Below are 20033 nucleotides of genomic sequence, written 5' to 3' on the forward strand. Positions count from 1 at the left end.
TAAATGCAAGAGACTTCTAGATTGTCTTTTTGTCTACCAAATTCTACTCACAAAAATAGGTCACTCTAGGCCTCGTATAGTTGGATTGAACCCAGAACCCTGTAGTTAGAAACTAAACTAAAGTTGTTAACGACATATCCTTTCCTTCAACATATATGTACCTTTTACTTTTTCAGTCATCAGACTGCAGCCATGCTGTGGCACCACCTTGAAAGTGTAGCTGCTAGAATAAGAATAGCCTGGGCAAAGTTTAGAGAGCTCTTACCCCTGCTGGCGACAAAGGGACTCTCACTCAGAGTAAAAGGCAGACTGTATGACGCATGCGTACGAACAGCCATGCTACATGGCAGTGAAACATGGGCTGTAACTGCTGAGGACATACGTAAGCTCGCAAGGAATGAAGCCAGTATGCTCCGTTGGATGTGTAATGTCAATGTGAATACCCGTCAGAGTGTAAGTATCTTGAGAGAAAAGCTGAACATTAGAAGCATCAGTTGTGGTGTGCAAGAGAGACGATTGCACTGGTATGGACATGTGGTGAGAATGGATGAGGATAGCTCCGTGAAAAAGTGCCACACCCTAACAGTTGAGGGAACCCGTGGAAGAGGTAGGCCCAGGAAGACGTGGGCTGAGGTGGTGAGGCAAGACCTTCGTACATTGGGCCTCACCGAGGCGATGACTACTGACCAAGACCTTTGGAAATGTGCTGTGCGTGAGAAGACCCGGCAAGCCAAGTAAGATCGTTGCCAGTGCCCCTGGACTGGCTCTTGTGCGGGTGGCACATGAGATGCACCATTTTGAGCGTGGCCGTTGCCAGACCGCCTGACTGGCTCCCGTAGGATTTTCGAGTGAGATCGTTGCCAGTGCCCCTGGACTGGCTTGTGCGGGTGGCACATAAAAGACACCATTTCGAGCGTGGTCGTTTTCGTGCGGGTGACACGTAAAAGCACCCACTACACTCTCTGAGTGGTTGGCATTAGGAAGGGCATCCAGCTGTAGAAACTCTGCCAAATCAGATTGGAGCCTGGTGTAGCCATCCGGTTACACCAGTCCTCAGTCAAATCGTCCAACCCATGCTAGCATGGAAAGCGGACGTTAAACGATGATGATGATGATGATGATATATATATATATATATATATATATATATATATATATGTATGTATATATACACATATGATCATCATCTAATGTCCACTTTTTGATGCGTTGGATGGAATTTGCTAAGCCAGATTTTCTACATATTCACCTATTTTCAAGTGATGTAATATTTCTGTTTCACACACACACACAAATGTTTGTTGTGTTTATGTGTGTGCATGGATGTGTATGGTCTTGTACTGAAATTGTTCATACTTTCATAATTACATGTATTTTTATGGATTTCTCCAATGTCCAGCAGTTATTCTAATACTACCCTATATACACCTACTATACCCACCCACACGGATGTACACACATCCACATTGAGTATGTGTTGAGTGGATAATGGCAGTGTATTTGCATACATACACATACACATGCATACATATATGCATACCACACACACACACACAAACGCACATATATACACGAGTGTGCATATGTAATTAAAACATGGCTATGCAGCCGCCTTGTATGTTCATAGGAACCATGTATTTTCCAAGATATTTAAATAATAATCATTGTCATTGACATTTTTGAATACCCACAGCCTTATAATCTGAATATGAGAAAATTGGGGATAATGTTCAGACTTAATGAGATAACTATGTGCTAGGCTCTAACAAAAGGTATTAGATGCAGCGAACATAACAAACCAGTCTTGCACCAAGCAGCAAAGCTGATTGTGAGTCTTAAAAATAGTGCAAAGGGAAAATAATGAAGAAAACTCATTTTCCACCAATGCTAACAACTGGAGTAGCCATTGTACTAGTTGAGAAAATGAAAGGAAATCAGTGCATCTATTTCTTTAACTTCAAAATTGTATGTTCCTAGAACAACCAATACTGAAAAATTATTCTCTAGTTGTGTTTAATACAATTTTCTTTTTTCCTTTTCTATAAAATGGAGGCTGTGTTTGAGCAAAAGGAATACTTTTAAGGATACATAATACCTTTTTCTTGTTTCAGTCACTAGATTACAACCATGGTGGGCACTGCCTTGAAGGGTTTTAGTTGAAAAAGAAACTGACCCCAGGACTCAGGATTTTTTCCATTTTTTTTTTAATGTTGGGTACTTATTTTATTGGTCTTTTCTGCCAAACCACTAGGTCATAGGGATATAAACAAGCCAACATTAGCTATCAAACAGTGAGCGGGTGTGATAAACACAAGCACAAACTTATATCTCTTATAAAAAACCTATCGCACATATATATCTTTTAACTTTTACTTATTTCAATCATGAGACTGTGGCCATGCTGGGGTACCACCTTTGAAGGATTTTAGTTAAATGATTCTACCCCAGTACTTAAGTTTTTTTAAAGCATGGTACTTATTCTATCAGTTTCTTTTGCTAAACTGATAAGCTACAGGGATGTAAATACACCAACACTGGTTGTCAAGCAATAGTGGGAGACAAAGACACACACACACATATATATATATATATATATACAACAGGCTTCTTTCACCAAATCCACTTGTGAGGGTTTGGTTGAACTGAGGTTTTAGTAGAAGACACTTTCCCAAAGTGTTGTGAAGTAAGACTGGACCAGAAATCACATGGTTGCTAAGTGAGCTTCTTAATCACACAGTCATATTTATGCCTCTCTCTCTCTCTCTCTCTCTCTCTGTATATATATATATATATATATATATATATATATATGTCTTAATCAATGTCAGTAAACTAGATTTTCAACTTGATATAAAGGTAACAAACTTAGGTCAGGTGAACACTTTTGTTGTTATATTTCTGTTGAAATATGTAACTTTGTTTCACATGATTTTGAAATTAATGAATAATTTAGTAAGACCAATAGTGTTTCGAGCATAAATTAACACAAAATTTTAATGGAAGGTTTAAACTTAGATCACTTTAACAGGAAGTTTAACTAGGGATGGTTTCAGCCAGGTTGATATCAAAAAGGCTAAACTATATTTGATTTTATGTGATACTAAGCTGAATAAGAGTCAATAACTTTGGTTTGTCAAAAATTGGAGGACAGATTTTTTCATTTTGTTCCTGAAGCCATGAACAAATCTTTATGAAGATGGACTGAAAAGTTCATAGGCTCACTATGGAAGGAGTGATGTTAGAACTGTGAAATCTTGCATGAATCAATTTCAGTATTTCTTATTACCTCTGCCTTAGCAAAGGCAGAGGTATTGTTTACAGTCGTGTTTGTTTGATTGCCCATGGACAAGATATCTCAAGAACTGCAGGATGGATTCAGATGAAACTTTCAGGGATGTTTGGCCTTATGACTGGCACGAACTGATTAAATTATGGAATTGATCCTGTACTGGACAAGGATTCTGGATTATCTTTCATGCTTTTTTACTTAATTATTAAGAGCGGTTGGGTTCATTTTTAATACTTTCATTTGTGAGAACAGTCGAGTTTATTTCAGATATTCTCATTTTAAAAATCATCTCTGGCTAATTGTTGAGAGGATGTTGGTGTTGCCTTGGTGGAGGTTTCTTCTCTTTGAGTGCTCTTGTTAATAACTGCATTGTTTCTTTCCAGGTAAACTGACATTTTTCTGTTCAAAGAAGCCTTCAGATGTTACTAGTAGTGACTTCTCTTGAAAGTGGACAAGATTTGGCATTGTGGTGGTTTAAGTGCCTGCACAAAAAGGCTTTCACCCCAAAGGCAATTCATGCTAAGAAGGTCACTACATTAAGGGATGATACTCCAGCTTTATCAACAGTGCAAAATTGGACAGCTGAAATTAGGATGGGGAAGGAGAGTCTTGAAGATGACTGAAGATCTGAACATCCTCCAACTGCCACCACCAAGGAAAACATTGATCGTATTCACTACATGCTAACGGATGACAGGTGATTGACTATAAATCAAATAGTCAATGCTATTAGTATATCCTGTGAGAGAGTTGAGAATCCTACATCCAAATTCTAATTTTTCCAATCAAGATTTCTCAATACTGCTGAAACAATGTTGACCATCATCGTTATTGTTGGCGTTTTAACTTCCAATTTTCCATGCTTGTATGAGTCAGACAGAATTTTGGGGGGCAACATATTTTGATATATATATACCTGAAATAACAGGAAATTGTTCAAATAAGTTATTTCATTGATTATGCTTTTGTTTTTCATACAACTGATTTTGTTTGTCATTTAAATGTGTCAACTGCTAATTCTAAGAAGAAAAAGTTGGTTATCTTTCACATTATGATCAGAAAGGGAAAGTGGAAACAAACAATACAGCAATCTCTTCAAACCTTTTTACCATTCAGTGGTAGACTGCAAGCTGCACTTTGTGGCACTTAATAATGCAGTCACACACACAAACACACACACACATAAATACTACTGAGGTAGCAGAGTGAAAGACAAATATGTACACACCACATACACGGCATCAGATGCTCTGTTTCCAACTTATCTATAAGAACTTTGCTGATGCAGAAGCCATGAAAGCATTGCATTCATGCAATGTTTAAATTGTATTAAACACTAGCAGAGATACCCGGCGTTGCCCGTGTTACATGCAATTGAAAAATGAGACTTTTCTGTTATATTTTCTGTAAGGAACTGGAATACATATGATTCGAATTTCATCAAAATTGCACATGAGGTTTCTTTCCCTCTTTACACACCCTAAAAAAATTCTAATCATGAGACATGTATCCCATACTATTGATCATTATGCGCATATTCCAAAATTTCAGTCTTCTGGAACCTGTAAAAAAGATTTTGCTCCTGCAAAATGGAGCTCATGGAGCTCTAAAATGTGGGAATGAAGGCCCCTATTGGGGGTGGGGGTGTTAATGTCAACCAGAGAAGTTGAATTGTTGGGAATGTTTTTACTTGGGTCTTATAGTATGCCTGTATATATGTGAGAGTATAGTCTCACTTTAATAGTTTCAGTATGAAATTGAAAATATTAAAGTGAAAATATTTGAAATTACAGTAGCGACATGTTATTGTTTCACTTTTGACAGGTAATACTGAAATAGTGGAATAGTTTCAGTGTTAGAGTGAAAGTATCTGACATTACAGTAGAGTGATGTCATTGTTACACTTTTGACACGTAATACTGAAATAGTGGAGGAGATATGATATTGATGTGGGCTCGAACTATGCTGGAAGTTAAACATTTTTTTGGCCTAAGACACTACATGGACCCTAAAAGAATTTTGCTCCTGAAAAATGGAGCTCATGGAGCTGAAAAATGTGGGAGTTAAGGCCCCTATTGGTGATGGATGTATTAATGTCAACCAGAGAAGTTTAATTGTTGGGAATCTTTTTAACTTGTGTGTAATATGTATTGTTTGAATTTCTTTGAAATAGGAAATATATGTATGTTCACTGGGTTTGTAAAAGAGAGTAAAGCTACAGGAAAGCAAAAGACGAATGATCACGATAATCAGTCAGCTACAGTAGCCTAGTCGTTACTACTCCCCAATGTAGGATTCCTCACCATACAGGTGACAGGTACAGCTTTAAGATGCATTATGGATCTATAGCAATTGGAAGGGCATGACTCAATAGAAACAACAATGTGTGACGTTTGGAGTAAAGGGAAATGAAAGTGTCGCCTCTGGAGTTTGCAAATGACCACTCTACCGATAGGTAACTGGGCAGAAAAAATTTACAATCAATAAATGTCTTAGAACAACCAGTCACTCATCTGGGAAGGCCTTGAAATCAATGTTACCAACTGGGGACTATATGTGTCGCAGTGGTAATAAAAAGACTCAAAGGAGGTCTGCAACGAAATAATTTTACTCATCACTTTGCAAGTGAATCAGTGGAGGCAAAGATGAGTCTCATTTACTTGACAATTTATGCACCACATTGCAGAAATCCCAATGTAAGTATATCTGAAAGGATAGTCTTACACTGTTGTACCGTTGAATTACAAATAATGCTCATCTGTTATGTTCGGGTGACCCTATAGCTACCAATGGTACAACCGTATTCGTCTTTGCTTAGGAAAAATGACTAAATTGTGGGTGTGAAGTCCCCATGAAGGGGTCTTTGTAACTTCTAAGAAGAAAAAATTTTAGAAATATTACTTTATTTGTGTGTAATCTGTATGGTTAAAATTTCATCAACATCAAATATATATGAATTTTCATGGGGGTTATGGCCATTATGCATAGAATATAATTTCCAAATTTCTTAAAGATCCATTCAATACTTTTGACGTAGTTTTGGATAAGAAAACAAATGACTAATGTGTGTGTTTGTGTGCATATATATATGTGTGTGTGTGTATGGGTGTATATATGTATAGATATCTGTATGCATTTATATATGTGTACATATTAGATGTACACCTATATATATACATCTACACATATGTATACATATACATATATGCATATAGACCTATATCTATATATATATCTATACATATACGTGTACATATACATGTATATGTATACATATACATCTCTCTCTCTCTCTGTATATATATATATATATATACTAGCAGAAATACCCGGCTTTGCCCGGGTTAAAGAGAATAATGAAATCTAAAAACGCCGTCTAGACTACGCAACCCTCAACTGTTAATAGCTATGATACCATATTTCTATATTAATAACTCTCCAATCCATGCCAGCATGGAACATAGACATTAAGTGGAATGCTAGAAGAAAGTTTTCAACTCATATGTATATAAAGTAAATACACGTAATTCAGAAACACGTTTTGTGTATTTTATTTCGTAACCAAACAAACAGGTACGGATTATAAATAATGAAAGGCCAATTTTGGTGATTCATTTGACAGAGGTAGTAGAGAGACAATGCGATGATAAATCTGAGGTTGGATCAGGAATCTTGGTCAGTTGATGCTAACAGTTTCTTCAATAGCTCTGGAGGTTGGGGATTGTGGAATTGTTGGGAATGTTTTTAACTTTGGTGTTATATGTACTGCTTGAATTTCTTAGACATATGAAATATATGTATTTTCACGGGGTTTGTAAAAGAGAGTTGTGTAGTTCTCGAGTTTTAGGGATTCACACAGACACACAGACAGACAGACACACATTCTCATCTTCATATATAGAGATATATATACACACACACACGCACCCAAACACACGTATATATGTATATCAATATAAATATATGAAAGTCAATGAAGTTTCGTAAAAGAAGGTGATCATGTACATACTTTCTTGCTGTTGTGATTATAACACCTCGTTGTAAACAATGTTCCTTGTTTTCCCTTGTGGAGCATATGCAAATAGGTTTTTTTTGCTGCCCACTTGAGCAGCCAACATACAGTTGTCCATGTGAGAAGCAGGGCTCTTCCAAGAGAAGACCAGCTACAGACAGTGCTCATCTGTTATGTTCGGGTTAAAATTTCATCAACATCAAAAATATATGAATTTTCATGGGAGTTATGGCCGTTATGCATAGAATATAATTTCCAATTTGCAGACAAAATTTACAATCGATAAATGTCTTAGAACAACCAGTCTCTCATCTGGGAAGGTCTTGAAATCAATGTTACCAACTGGGGACTATGTATGTCGCAGTGATAATAAAAAGACTCAAAGGAGGTCTGCAACGAAATAATTTTACTCAACACTTTGCAAGTGAATCAGTGGAGGCAAAGATGCGTCTCATGTACTTGACAATTTATGCACCACATTGCAGAAATCACAATGTAAGTATATCTGAAAGGGTAGTCTTACACTGTTGTACCGTTGAATTACAAATAATGCTCATCTGTTATGTTCGGGTCAAAATTTCATCAACATCAAAAATATATGAATTTTCATGGGAGTTATGGCCGTTATGCATAGAATATAATTTCCAAATTTCATAAAGATCCATTCAGTGCTTTTGACGTAGTTTTGGATAAGAAAACAAATGACTAATGTGTGTGTTTGTGTGCATGTGTATGTGTGTGATGGGTGTATATATGTATAGATATCTGTATGCATGTATATATATGTATGTATGTGTACATATTACATGTACATCTATATATATATATATACATCTACACATATGTTTACATATACATGTATGCATATAGATCTATATCTATATATATATCTATACATATACGTGTACATATACATCTCTCTCTCTCTTTCTCTCTCTCTCTCTTTCTCTCTTTCTGAAAGTATCTGTCATTACAGTATCGAAATGTGATTGTTTCAGTTAGTGGAATAGTTTCATTTTTAAAGTGAAAGTATTTGACATGAGTGTTTTTGTTTCACTTTTGACATGTAATACTTAAATAGTGGAGGAGATATTATGTTGCCGTGGGCTCGAACTATGCAAGAAGTTAAAAATTTTTTTTTGACTAAAACACAACCTGAACCCTAAGTAAGACATGTGTAAAATTTGAATGAAATTGGTTGTGTAGTTCTCGAGTTTTAGGGAAACACACACACACACAGACAGACAGACACACATTCTCATTTTTATATATATAGATTATTATTATCCTATCTTACTTGCAAACAGGTGATGGTTGGTGACAGGAAAGGCATCCAGCTGTAGAAAATTTGCCTCAACAAATTCCATCTGACTCATGCAAACATGGAAAAGTGAATGTTAAATGATGATGATGATAACGATTATTATCATTACTACATAAGACAGTGAACTGGCAAAATCGTTAACACACCAGGCAAAATGCATATCAGAGCACTGTGAGTTCAAATTCCAACAAAGTCGACCTTGCCTGTCATCACTTTTATAGTCAATGAAATAAGTACCAATTGAGTACCAGAGTCAATATAATCAACTTACTCCCACCCCTGAATTTTCTGGCCTTGTGCCGAAATTTGAAATCATTATTATTATTAATATTATAATCATTATCATTATAGGTGGTGAGCTGGCAGAATCATTAGCATGCTGGGCAAAATGCCTAACGGTATTTCATCAGTCTTTATGTTCAGAGTTCAAATTCCGCCGAGGTTGACTTTGCCTTTCATCCTTTCGGGGTCAATAAAATGAGTACCAGTCAAGCACTAAGGTCGATGTAATTGACTAGCCCCCAACAAAAAAAGAAAATTTCAGGCGTTGTGCCAAAAGTAGAAAGGATTATAATTCTACATATTAAGTATTCTAGCTTTTATATTTTATCAATAAATTGTTTGGTCATTAATTTTCATTACATACTAATTTATCTTCCACGAATATTCACCCAGACTGTTCATAGTAAATCCTTCCAGCTGAATCATTATATAAATAAATCAGGAAAAATTTGTTTTCATTTCAGACATTTAATACCAATTGCCTTTCACTTTCACTTTGTGATAATCGACCCAAAGATTACCAAAAACTTCTTTATATTATAAAGATTATATCTTATAACATTCTCTAACGCTTTAATAGTCCTATCCAAATTTTATCCACAAACAAGCAAGACTATTTGCCAACTGGATACAACACCCTCCATTCCCACCACCAAAAAGTAATTCTAAATGTTTTGCAACTTCTAACCATTGACTGATATTTTGATAACATTTCCCCAAATCTAATCTGAGTATTCCATACCCAGAAATGTACATTACATACAATAATTTGATACAGAAAAATAAAAGTGCAAAACAACCAGACAAATAATTGTAACTGCAAACAGATATAAAATAATACTTATCACACCCACACACATATATGTGACTGTGTGGTAAGAAGCTTGCTTCTCAACCACATGGTTCTGGGTTCAGTCCCACTGCATGGTACCATGGATAAGTGTCTTCTACTATAGCCTCAGGCCGACCAAAGCCTTGCGAGTGGATTTGGTACACAGAAACTGAAAGAAGCCCGTCGTATATATATATATATATGTGTGTGTGTTTATGTGAGTGTGTATGTGAGTGTGTATGTGTCTGTGTTTGTTCCCCCACCATCGTTTGACAACCGATGTTGGTGTGTTTACGTCCCCGTAACTTAACAGTTCAGCAAAAGGGCCCAATAAAATAAGTAGGCTTACAAAGAATAAGTCTTGGAGTCAATTTCTTCAACTGAAACCCTTTAAGGTGGTGCTCCAGCATGGCTGCAGTCAAATGACCGAGACAAGTAAAAGAATAAAAGAATATGTATATGTTGTAAGCACAGGCATGGTTGTGTGGTAAGAAACCACATGGTTTCAGTCTCATTATGTGGCACTTCAAGCAAGTGTTTTCTAATACAGTCCTTGACTATAGCAGTGGAAGTGGTAGATGGAAACTGAAAGAAGCCTGTCGTGTTTTTGTGTGTGTGTGTACACGTGCATGAGGATGTGTTTGTGTTTCCTTGTCTTAACATCATGTGATTGTTGTAAATGAATGTCATTCATTTCCAATATTCTGTGGAAACATCTTTGGTCATGGAGAAATATTACCTCGCTTGGAAAGAGGTGAGGGTTCGCAACAGGAAGAGCCACTGGCGATAGAAAATCTGCTTCATTAAACTCCAACTGACCCATGCAAGCATGGAAAAGTGGGCATTAAAACAATGATGATGATCATCATCATCATGAAATATATACATATAGTTTCAGTTCAGTATTATAACTCATTAAAATTAACTCCAAGTTAATTATTGAAGTTAATAATGTAAGGAGTATTTTAAAAATAATATTATTATCCCCACTGATATTTGAATTGGATTGTCATTTATTGGTTAAATTTATACATATATGAAATATATGTATAAATATATAAAGAGAAACTCCATTAAGAGGAAAGAAAGTTACTTACCTTAGATAATTCTATCTTTAATCAATTTTGTACAATGCAGGTTCCATCATTAATTTATTATTTTTGTACTTTCATCATCAAATGCTCTCATTTTTAAAGCATAATTAGAATTTTGCAGGTCTCTTATTATTGTTAACAAGTAGAAGTTAGAGATAAATTTAAATACTATTTAACGTTAAAGATTGAATTTTAAAAATGATTCAAAATTTATTAGGCCTTACTATATTTTAACCCATATTTTTTAAACAACAATATTTTAGCTCACGAAAAGGTGGTGAGGTGGCAGAATTGTTAGCATGCCAGGCAAAATGCTTAGCAACATTTCATCTGTCTTTATGTTTTGAGTTCAAATGTCACTGAGGTTGACTTATCATTTCAGGGTCACCAAAATAAGTACCAGTTGAGCACAGAGGTTGCTGTAATTGACTTACCCACTCCCACAAAACTTGCTGGCCTTGTGCCAAAATTTCTCTTTACATTCTGAGTTCAAATTTTACTGAGCTTGGCTTTGCCTTTCATCTGAGAGAGCGGGGTAGTGTCAATAAACTAAGTACCAATCAAGTACTAGGGTCAATGTAATTGACTTTCTCTCTTCCCTCAAAATTGCTGGCCTTGTGCCTGAATTAGGGAGGAAAAAATACATAACTACAACAATATTTTAACTCACCATCATCATCATCGTTTAACAATAATGGCATGGGTTGGACGGTTTGACTGAGGACTGGCAAGCCAGGAGGCTGTACCAGGCTCCAATCTGATCTGGCAAAGCTTCTACAGCTGGATGCCCTTCCTAACACCAACCACTCTGAGAGTATAGTGGGTGCTTTTTACATACCACTGGCATGCAGGCCAGTCAGGCAGTGCTGGCATCGACCATGCTCAAATGGTGCTTTTTATGTGCTACTGACACAGGAGTCAAAGGTACTCAACTTAAGACCCCACTCAATGTTCCCCAACCATTTGGAATCTTCATTCCTCACATTTTCCACAACATTCTGACAGTATTTCTATACTGTTTTAGGACATTTTTAATGGCCTCTTTTCATGAACTGTACAATAATAAATTAAAGATGATTCATTTTTCAAGCATCTTTGATATATAACTATTTAGCAATTGTAGAATTCCTGAAAATTCCATGGTTTATATGTGTCTGAATGCATGCTATTAGAAATAAGTGTTTTTATAAGCATAAAAACAATGAACATTAATTGAATGAAGGGGCTCAATACATGTATGAAATTTAATATTTATTAGAATTGTAGTGACAATGACTTCAAAGTTTCACCAGTCATGGCTTATTCAAACAAGATACTTAGCAGATTTCTGAAACACTTGGCTTGAACAGTATTCTTCCCTCCATATTAGCTGTTAGTGTTCAACTTTACTGTTCATGTAAAAAGATCAGAGTCACCAGGAAACTTGTATAGTTTGAGTTTTGTTGGAAAATTCATAGAACTGATTTTACATAGGATGACAGATAAAGCTAGGCCAAGACTTATTTTGATCCCTTTTACTGAGCTACCATCTTTGCTCCCAGTGGAGCCAAAGCATTTAACCCTTTAGCAGTTAAACTGGCCATATCCAGCCTAAATATTCTACCTGTTTATGTTCAAACCAGCCAGATTCGACTTGTCACAGATACCCTACAATGTCGTTTTAAAAATAAACAATCACATCATCAAAATCCACAAGATAATACATGATTAATTGAAAACAATGTGAATAAATAAGCATTGCATTTGACAGGATAATCTGAATGCTAAAGGGTTAAAGTTGGTTACTTCTTCAGGTTGCTGAATGGACAAAATTCTTCATGATGTTGTTAGTTGTATTGTGATTATGGTTATTGATCAGGATCATAGTCTTTTCAGAAGTGACTTCCAGCTATACACTTCAGACACTCTTTGTAGTCTGTTGGTGAGTTCTTGAAGTTCTGCTTCATTGCCTCCCATTAAGTCAATATTCTCAGCAAAAAGTGGGTTGGTAGGGGACATCTTCCAATGGAAATAGAGGTGTGGAAATCACAGAGTGCTTCTTGCATGTGATGTTTTTTTCTAAAAGATGCTGAAAAACACAGTGGAGGAGAGAATGCTTTAATAAACTCCTACTGTTGTCCCGAGGAAATTTACAATGTTGTCACTGAGAACTGCACTGTTTGAATTTTTATGCAGTACTTAAACCCCATTGATAAGGTTAATGTCAAAATTGAAATCCTTCCATATTTTCCACAAAAACGCCCAATGATGTGGTAGAGGTCACATTGGTGTGGTTATTGGATTTGATGTATTTCCTTTTGATCTGAATCCTGCATGATATGTAAGGATTCTTTTCACCTTCCACTTAAGTCTGTTTAGAACTCTTGACATTACAGGGGTGACTAATCAAACTGGTAGTTATGTGATTCTAGCAGTCTTAAGTTTCCTTTCTTGTGAAAAGGTATCACAAAAAATTGAATCCATTCTTTCAGCCACAGTTTTTTTCTCCTAAATCCTTTGGCAGATGGCTATCAGTGCCTTGAGTTGTTCTAGTCCCTCATGTCACAGGAGTTCTGCTGGATTTTCCCTTCTTTGAGCATTCACACCATTTCTTCAATTCTTTCTTGGAATACTTGAGCATCTCCAAGTTCTATGTTGTTACTAGGGACACTGTTCAGAATGTTGGTACCATAACTGAATTTACAAAGTTCCTTGAAATACTCAGACCATCTGATAATAACTCCCATTTGCAAGGAGTGTGTCGTTTTTGTCCACAATGACTGTAAACTATGGGAAACTTTATTTTTTGTATAATTTTTATCTCAAAAGCTGCCTTTCTTTTGCCTTATCTCAGATTCAACTTTATTTCCCTTGGCTTCCATCATTTACTTTTTCTATCTTATTCACAGTACTTTACTGTGGAATTGCTTCAGGATTTGCTACTTTGATCTTCTTTAGGTCCTGTCTAGTATTACATACGTCCAAGATGTCATCAGTAACTTATGTTTTTTTTTCCTCCTTTTCCCAAATACTTCTAAAGCTGATTCATGAAATATTTCCTTTATCCTGTCAGTCAGAAAGATGATATTTTCTGTAAGTTGAAGACTACAAACCTGCCATCCTATTTGGCCTCAAAAACTGCTACAATCTCTGGATCTTTCAGTTTGTCTATACCATATTTTATACAAAGGGTTCTTTGCTTATAAATCTTTGTTTGCTTGAACTTGATTGTCATCAATACTATGCTGTGAAACCTATTGACATCTACACAAGGTAAAATTTTGATTTAAGCTTTAACGCCAGGCTTAAAAATTTTGAGAGGTGAGGGTGAAGTCAGTCAGGTTATGAGTTTAACTGTTCTCCAGGAGGTCTTGTGTGGGAACAGTATGTTAGTTAGCATATACTAATGGTGCAGTCAACAGTCCTGAAATGCCCCATAGTCCACACCCACTGGTAATGTGTATCTGAGCCTATTTTGGTAATTCAGGTGCCCAAGACAATAAGGGCACCTTTCTTTGTTAACAGTCTTGTTAACTTTTTCTAGGCCCTTATAAAACTCCTCAACTGCATCACCATCATATTCAAGTATTCCAGCACAGACTTGAGTAATGTTCTGCAGTCTTGCAGCAATACATTTGGCGAAGAGCCTACCAAATATTGATGATTGAATTCACTCTGCTTGCATTCATGATGTCCACTCCATGTTGTTGTTTGGTGTCATCTCCACTATACCACAATTGTCTTCAACGGTATCATTTCTTCAAATTCAGTCAATCTGACTTCAGTCAACCCTATTTCCCTAAGATTCACATGTGTATATTACACTAGTTTATGAATAAGTCCTTCTCTACACATATATGGAGTGCAAAGATGTCATGTTCCAAAATCAATGTTTTGTAACTGTCCATCCAGATGTAGAATTGTCACCTCCACCCTGGAGACAAACAGAAGAGAGCACAATCGTTGGTTTTCCTGTCCTTAACCTATGCAGCATATTATTTCTTGACTTTTTGTCCATCATGGCATTTCAGAAGGCTAGAGAAATGCTAGGTGATCCGAGTCCCTCACTAAGCTTGGCCTGCCAAGTAGAAGCAGTTATCAGGATGAGACTAAGAAAATCTCTTGCAGCCAGAAATGTAAGTTAGACAAGAGCTAGAGTACCTCTCCATGGGAAAAATATTGTTGCCAGTCAGCAGTATTTTTACAATATATATATGTATGTATACACATATGCATATACATACATGTATATATATATATATATATATATATATATATATATATATATATATATATATTTGTGAATAACTTTTTCTCATGAATTATTTGCTCTGTATTGAAATTATATATATATATATATATATATATATATATATATTGATGGTTGGCTAGTCATGACCAAGGAAGACTATCATTGACCATTGCCCATGCAATATGCCAGTAATGTCCATGCATGAGGTTATCACATCAGTAGTCAGCTTCACCCAGGGTTGTGTACACACCTTCTGAGCTAACTGTGGTACTCTCCTACTCAACAGAGAAGCAGATAGTTGCCTCACCAACAATTGCACGACCTAAGATTTTAGATCCAATAAAGCTTGCACAGCACTTTACAGACCCTCTCCACCCTATTGATATGATACAAAGATAAGCCAGGGAAAGATATCCAGTGTTAATATGAGTTACAGAATGTGGGGGCACCATGATCTTAAGCATACACAAAAAATTCAAAAAATGTTCAATGCCAATCCCTGCAAATCTGATTTTGTGTCAGATAGCTTGTGAGGTTTTTCATGTGTGCTACTGGTAACATGGAACCCAGTACAACTTGTTGCATGGTCAGGTTGCTGCTGACTAAACTAGCACTTTCACCAGGCTTGCTTGGTGAGGAGAGTTGCTAGAAACCCAGTAGGACAAAAAATAAGACATGTCAAAAGATCGATGAACTTAGTTGTAAATTCAGTAACTATCTAGCAATAGGATGGGCCCTCAGAAATTCTGGGTTGGTATCCAACATGCCAGAAGACCACTAGGAGTGAGGCTTTTTGTTAAAGGACATCTCTAGGTGAAGGTTACATATACAAGAGAGTGCTGAAAAGTTACTGGCTTTAGGTAAAAGAAAATAAGGAGGATCAGTTAATTATGATCAAATGAACTATAATTCAGCATATTTCCCTGTAAAGAACTCAGAAGGTTGGGCCTCCAATCAAACCTTTCGCAATACCCTTAAAGCCAGGAACTTTCCAGCACTCCCTTGTATATATATATAGAGAGAGAGATTATACATAGGTATACATATATCAGTGACAAAGAATTCATGCCATCCAATTCCTTTCTGTTCTTGACGATTGCCAGGGTTATTTCAACATTTCTAGGAAACTTATTGATAAAGCAGCTGATACGAGAATATAATATTGTATTTTATTAATAATAATATTAATATTTTTTTCTACTATAGGCACAAGGCTTGAAATTTGGCAGGAGGTGCTAGTTGGTTACATCAACTCTCAGTTTTCGGCTAGTATATATTTTATTAACTCCGAATGGGTGAAAGATAAAGTCGATCTCAGTAGAATTTGAACTTAGAAAGTAAGGACAGACAAAATACTACTAAGCATTTTGCCTGACAAGCTGACGATTCTACCAGCTCAAAGATATTCTTACGTATTCTATTTCTCTTTTTTTGTTCCACCAAAACTATTGTGCATTCTTTAATTGATGAGTTATATCTACACAAACTCAAGCTCTGCTATCCAGCATGGAACAATATATGCATATATACGTAATTACACACTCACAAGTATCCATACATAAACATGTACATAAACATATCTACATTTACTTCTACTTAAAAATAACGTCTACATACAAATATGTATATATGATTACACACGCCCACATACATATACACATATACGAGGGGGTGCTGAATAGTTCCTGGCTTTGGGTGAAAGAAAATACAGGTGGATCAGTTAATTATGATTTTATTCAATGAATTCCCCTCTCAGATTCATACACTTATTGCAGTTTTTCTAAGCTCTGTAAAAAAACTCAGAAGGCTGGGTCTCCAAGCAGGTCTTTCGCTACACCCTTAAAACCAGGAACTTTTCAATACCCACTTGTATATACATACGAGTATATATAGATTATATGAGCAAAAAAAAGAGAAGTTCACCCATACATATATGTATGCACTCATACACATATATACATGCGTGTGCATGTGTGACTGAGTTATTATTTTAAAGTAAGTGTAACAACGGAACGTTTAGTAATAGGGAGGTTGAATACTGAGGGTAAAGACAAATTTACTGTAAAATTCGTGTTGACTGGGACTCTGTCACCTGACGGTTTATTCAACCAGCGTGATTGTTTTAGCCGTCAGGTGAAACTTACAGTCGCAATCACACACACACATAAACTTATCTTTTATATTTCGAGTTAAATTATTTAAATGGATGCTTTCCATAGAGATTAAGAAGCAGAAGGACGTAGGACACAACCTCCAACTCCATAACTTTGTATTTTTTATTCGTAAATAATCACTGATTCAATCTGTTTCATTAAACATTATTTAGATATATTTTTAATTCAATCTTTAGCAAAATTTATTTTTAACACTAACTTTTAACAATTATTAAATTAATACCAAGCAAAAAGTTTGCTTATATTTCAAAAACGGAAGTTATTCAATAATGAAAGTAAAATAAACAGAGGGGCCGACATTGCACTGCTGTCGTAAATATTGAAATCGAAAGAATCGAACTGAAAACCTTATTTGATAACACATTTTTACAATTTCATTATTGGCCTTGTGCCAAAATTTGACAGAATTATTATACCAAACAGATTTATAAAAAGACGAGGAAGAGACAAATATTGTTTTTATATCGACATTACACCTTGAAATATGGAATAGGTGAAATTGTGACTGTCACGTTTATAGCTTCGAGAGTAAACAGTAATCCTAGGGATCAATCATCTCTCTCTCTCTCTCTCCTCTACGCCTAACTCGTTGCTTTTAAACATAGCAACCTTTTTAAGACATCGATGACATAGCCCTCTTTTATTTTCTGAACAGACATCAACAGCTCACACTAAACCTGTCAGTAGAATCCTCAAACAAGTGAGGATTTAACAGAACGTGTTTTTTTGCAGCCACTTGGCTGAAACACATAAATAAATAAATATATATATATATTGTAATCGACTCTAAAAGATTATACCCATCTAAAAAGAAATAAATCAACCAACACGTTCATCTATCCCTTTCTATTCATGAACTAAAAACTCAATTTAATTCATGACACTTCTTACAAATGTTAGTCCTGACCGATTGAGATCCTCTCATATATTTCATATGACTAATATCGCGTTGCAAAATCTGGGTTTTCTCTTTGGAACCTGAGAAGAATTTCTTCAGAGCTGACAATCCTTTACAAAGCCTGAATATGCACAGCACGAAAGTGCAGCTCACTCATACGGGACAGTCCCTACCACACACACACACATTCTCAGATACACCGAGCCGGATAAGAAAGAGTTTGTCTGTGGTTTTGAATAAAATTCCCATTATCCATTTAATATATTTAGATTTACAGAGAAGAAACGAGAATGTGTCACATTCATAATTTCTTTGACAAATTGTGACTGTTTATTTTTAGATTAGCGCGGTTCTCTGAATTTAGATAGAAGCGTGGAGAATATGTGATTTTATGCCTTTACTCACATAAATAGAATCAAGTCTGAATTATAAGGGATATAAAAAAAATGAGTTATGAAGAAATAAATCGGATACAGTTGCAACACATGCTTAAGCAAAGTGATCACTGAAACCATGATTTTTAACTCATCAAAACAAAACTAAATTGAATATCCGGAATTCATTTGCAAATGCAAGTTCAATGGTATAGATGTCATTGCATGTAGATGTGTTCTTTAAACACCTGCACCATTTAAAAATAGCAACAACCAACATTTACGCAACTAGCTTGTAAGTGTTTTAAGCAGCTAGAAGAAAATATCTATACACACGTTGACGGTACGGCTGACACACGAATTCTCTCACCCACACAGACATTCTTCTAATGTTCTCTCACACGCACTCTTCTTCACAATACACATTTTTTCTCATTCACACACACACCTCGCTTTTCATATTTTCTCTATCACTTTATCTCACCAACTCACACACACAGGCACAGATGGTAATTTTACGTCTTTAGTGTGAGCTAAGCTGCATTGGAATCCTCACAAGTGTTTCACCAATAATCGCTGAAAGCAAGCAATCAATCAGTTTAACTTTAAAAAAGATTTTGATTTGTTACAATAATATAATTAATATAATAAGTTAATTACCATGAGTAGTTCTGTCATCCATTTTATGTCTTCTTCGTTCTGTTAGCTGTTAAATCCGAAAATAAAGACAGAAGAGAGGAAGAAGAGAAAAAAAAAGGTTACGATGCTTCGTTAATAAGATGTCATAGCAGACATCGTATCTGTAAATCTCTTGACTTCTAAATAAGTCAGGTTATTGTATAGGAAAATTAGAGAAAGACACAAAGATAAATGGATGAATATAAATAAATAGAGAGAGAGAGCGCGAGAAAGTGATAGTAAAAGATTCTGTTGAATAATTTCCAGCAGGGAGCAAAGGACATTCAAAAGCACCTGTCTACAGGAAGACGGCTGGATCCATATGTTACTGTTTACTACGTAGACTACAGCTGAGATCGGAACTCTCACTCTTCCTTTTTCCCCCTCCCTCTCTACTCTCTACATTACATCCTCTCTCTCGTTTTCCTCCACCCTTTTCCCGTTTCACATATATCCATAGGCGCGTGTTTAATTATTTGAATTATAATAAAAAAACATCAAATACATTTTTATTAAAAAATAAAACTATATATATATATATATATATACTTTATTTAAAAGCAGCAGAAATATAACAAAAAAACCGTTACTCTGAGTTTCACGTTCCCGAAACTCAGAGTAACGGTTTTTTTTTTGTTATATTTCTGCTGCTTTTAAATAAGGCATATTACTCTACCTCTGGTATTTGAGTACTCTTTTTTTCCACCTTGTTGCACATTTCATGTGCTTACTCCGGTATATATATATATATATATATATATATATATATATATATATGACAACTTTAAGGCTGTTAGTTGAATTATACATTAATTCTTTGACGGTTCGAAATTAGTAAGCCGCTC

At 35.6% G+C, this 20033-nt stretch overlaps 1 protein-coding gene across 2 annotated transcripts in view; it reads right to left on the minus strand.

The window, feature by feature from the left end:
- The window catches only part of LOC106878026 (uncharacterized), a 151148-nt gene extending 131603 nt beyond the window's left edge, over positions 1-19545 (minus strand). Inside the window, exon 1 of one of the 2 annotated variants that reach the window (XM_052968640.2) lies at positions 19171-19545. The gene's annotated coding sequence lies outside the window, so the exon portion shown is untranslated. The remainder of the gene's footprint in view (positions 1-19170) is intronic. The other variant, XM_052968639.2, reaches the window with a different exon arrangement.
- Positions 19546-20033: the final 488 nt, after the last annotated feature.

The sequence above is a fragment of the Octopus bimaculoides genome, chromosome 6 (assembly GCF_046866305.1).
Source record: "Octopus bimaculoides isolate indiv1 chromosome 6, ASM4686630v1, whole genome shotgun sequence".
Taxonomy (NCBI): Eukaryota; Metazoa; Mollusca; class Cephalopoda; order Octopoda; family Octopodidae; genus Octopus; species Octopus bimaculoides.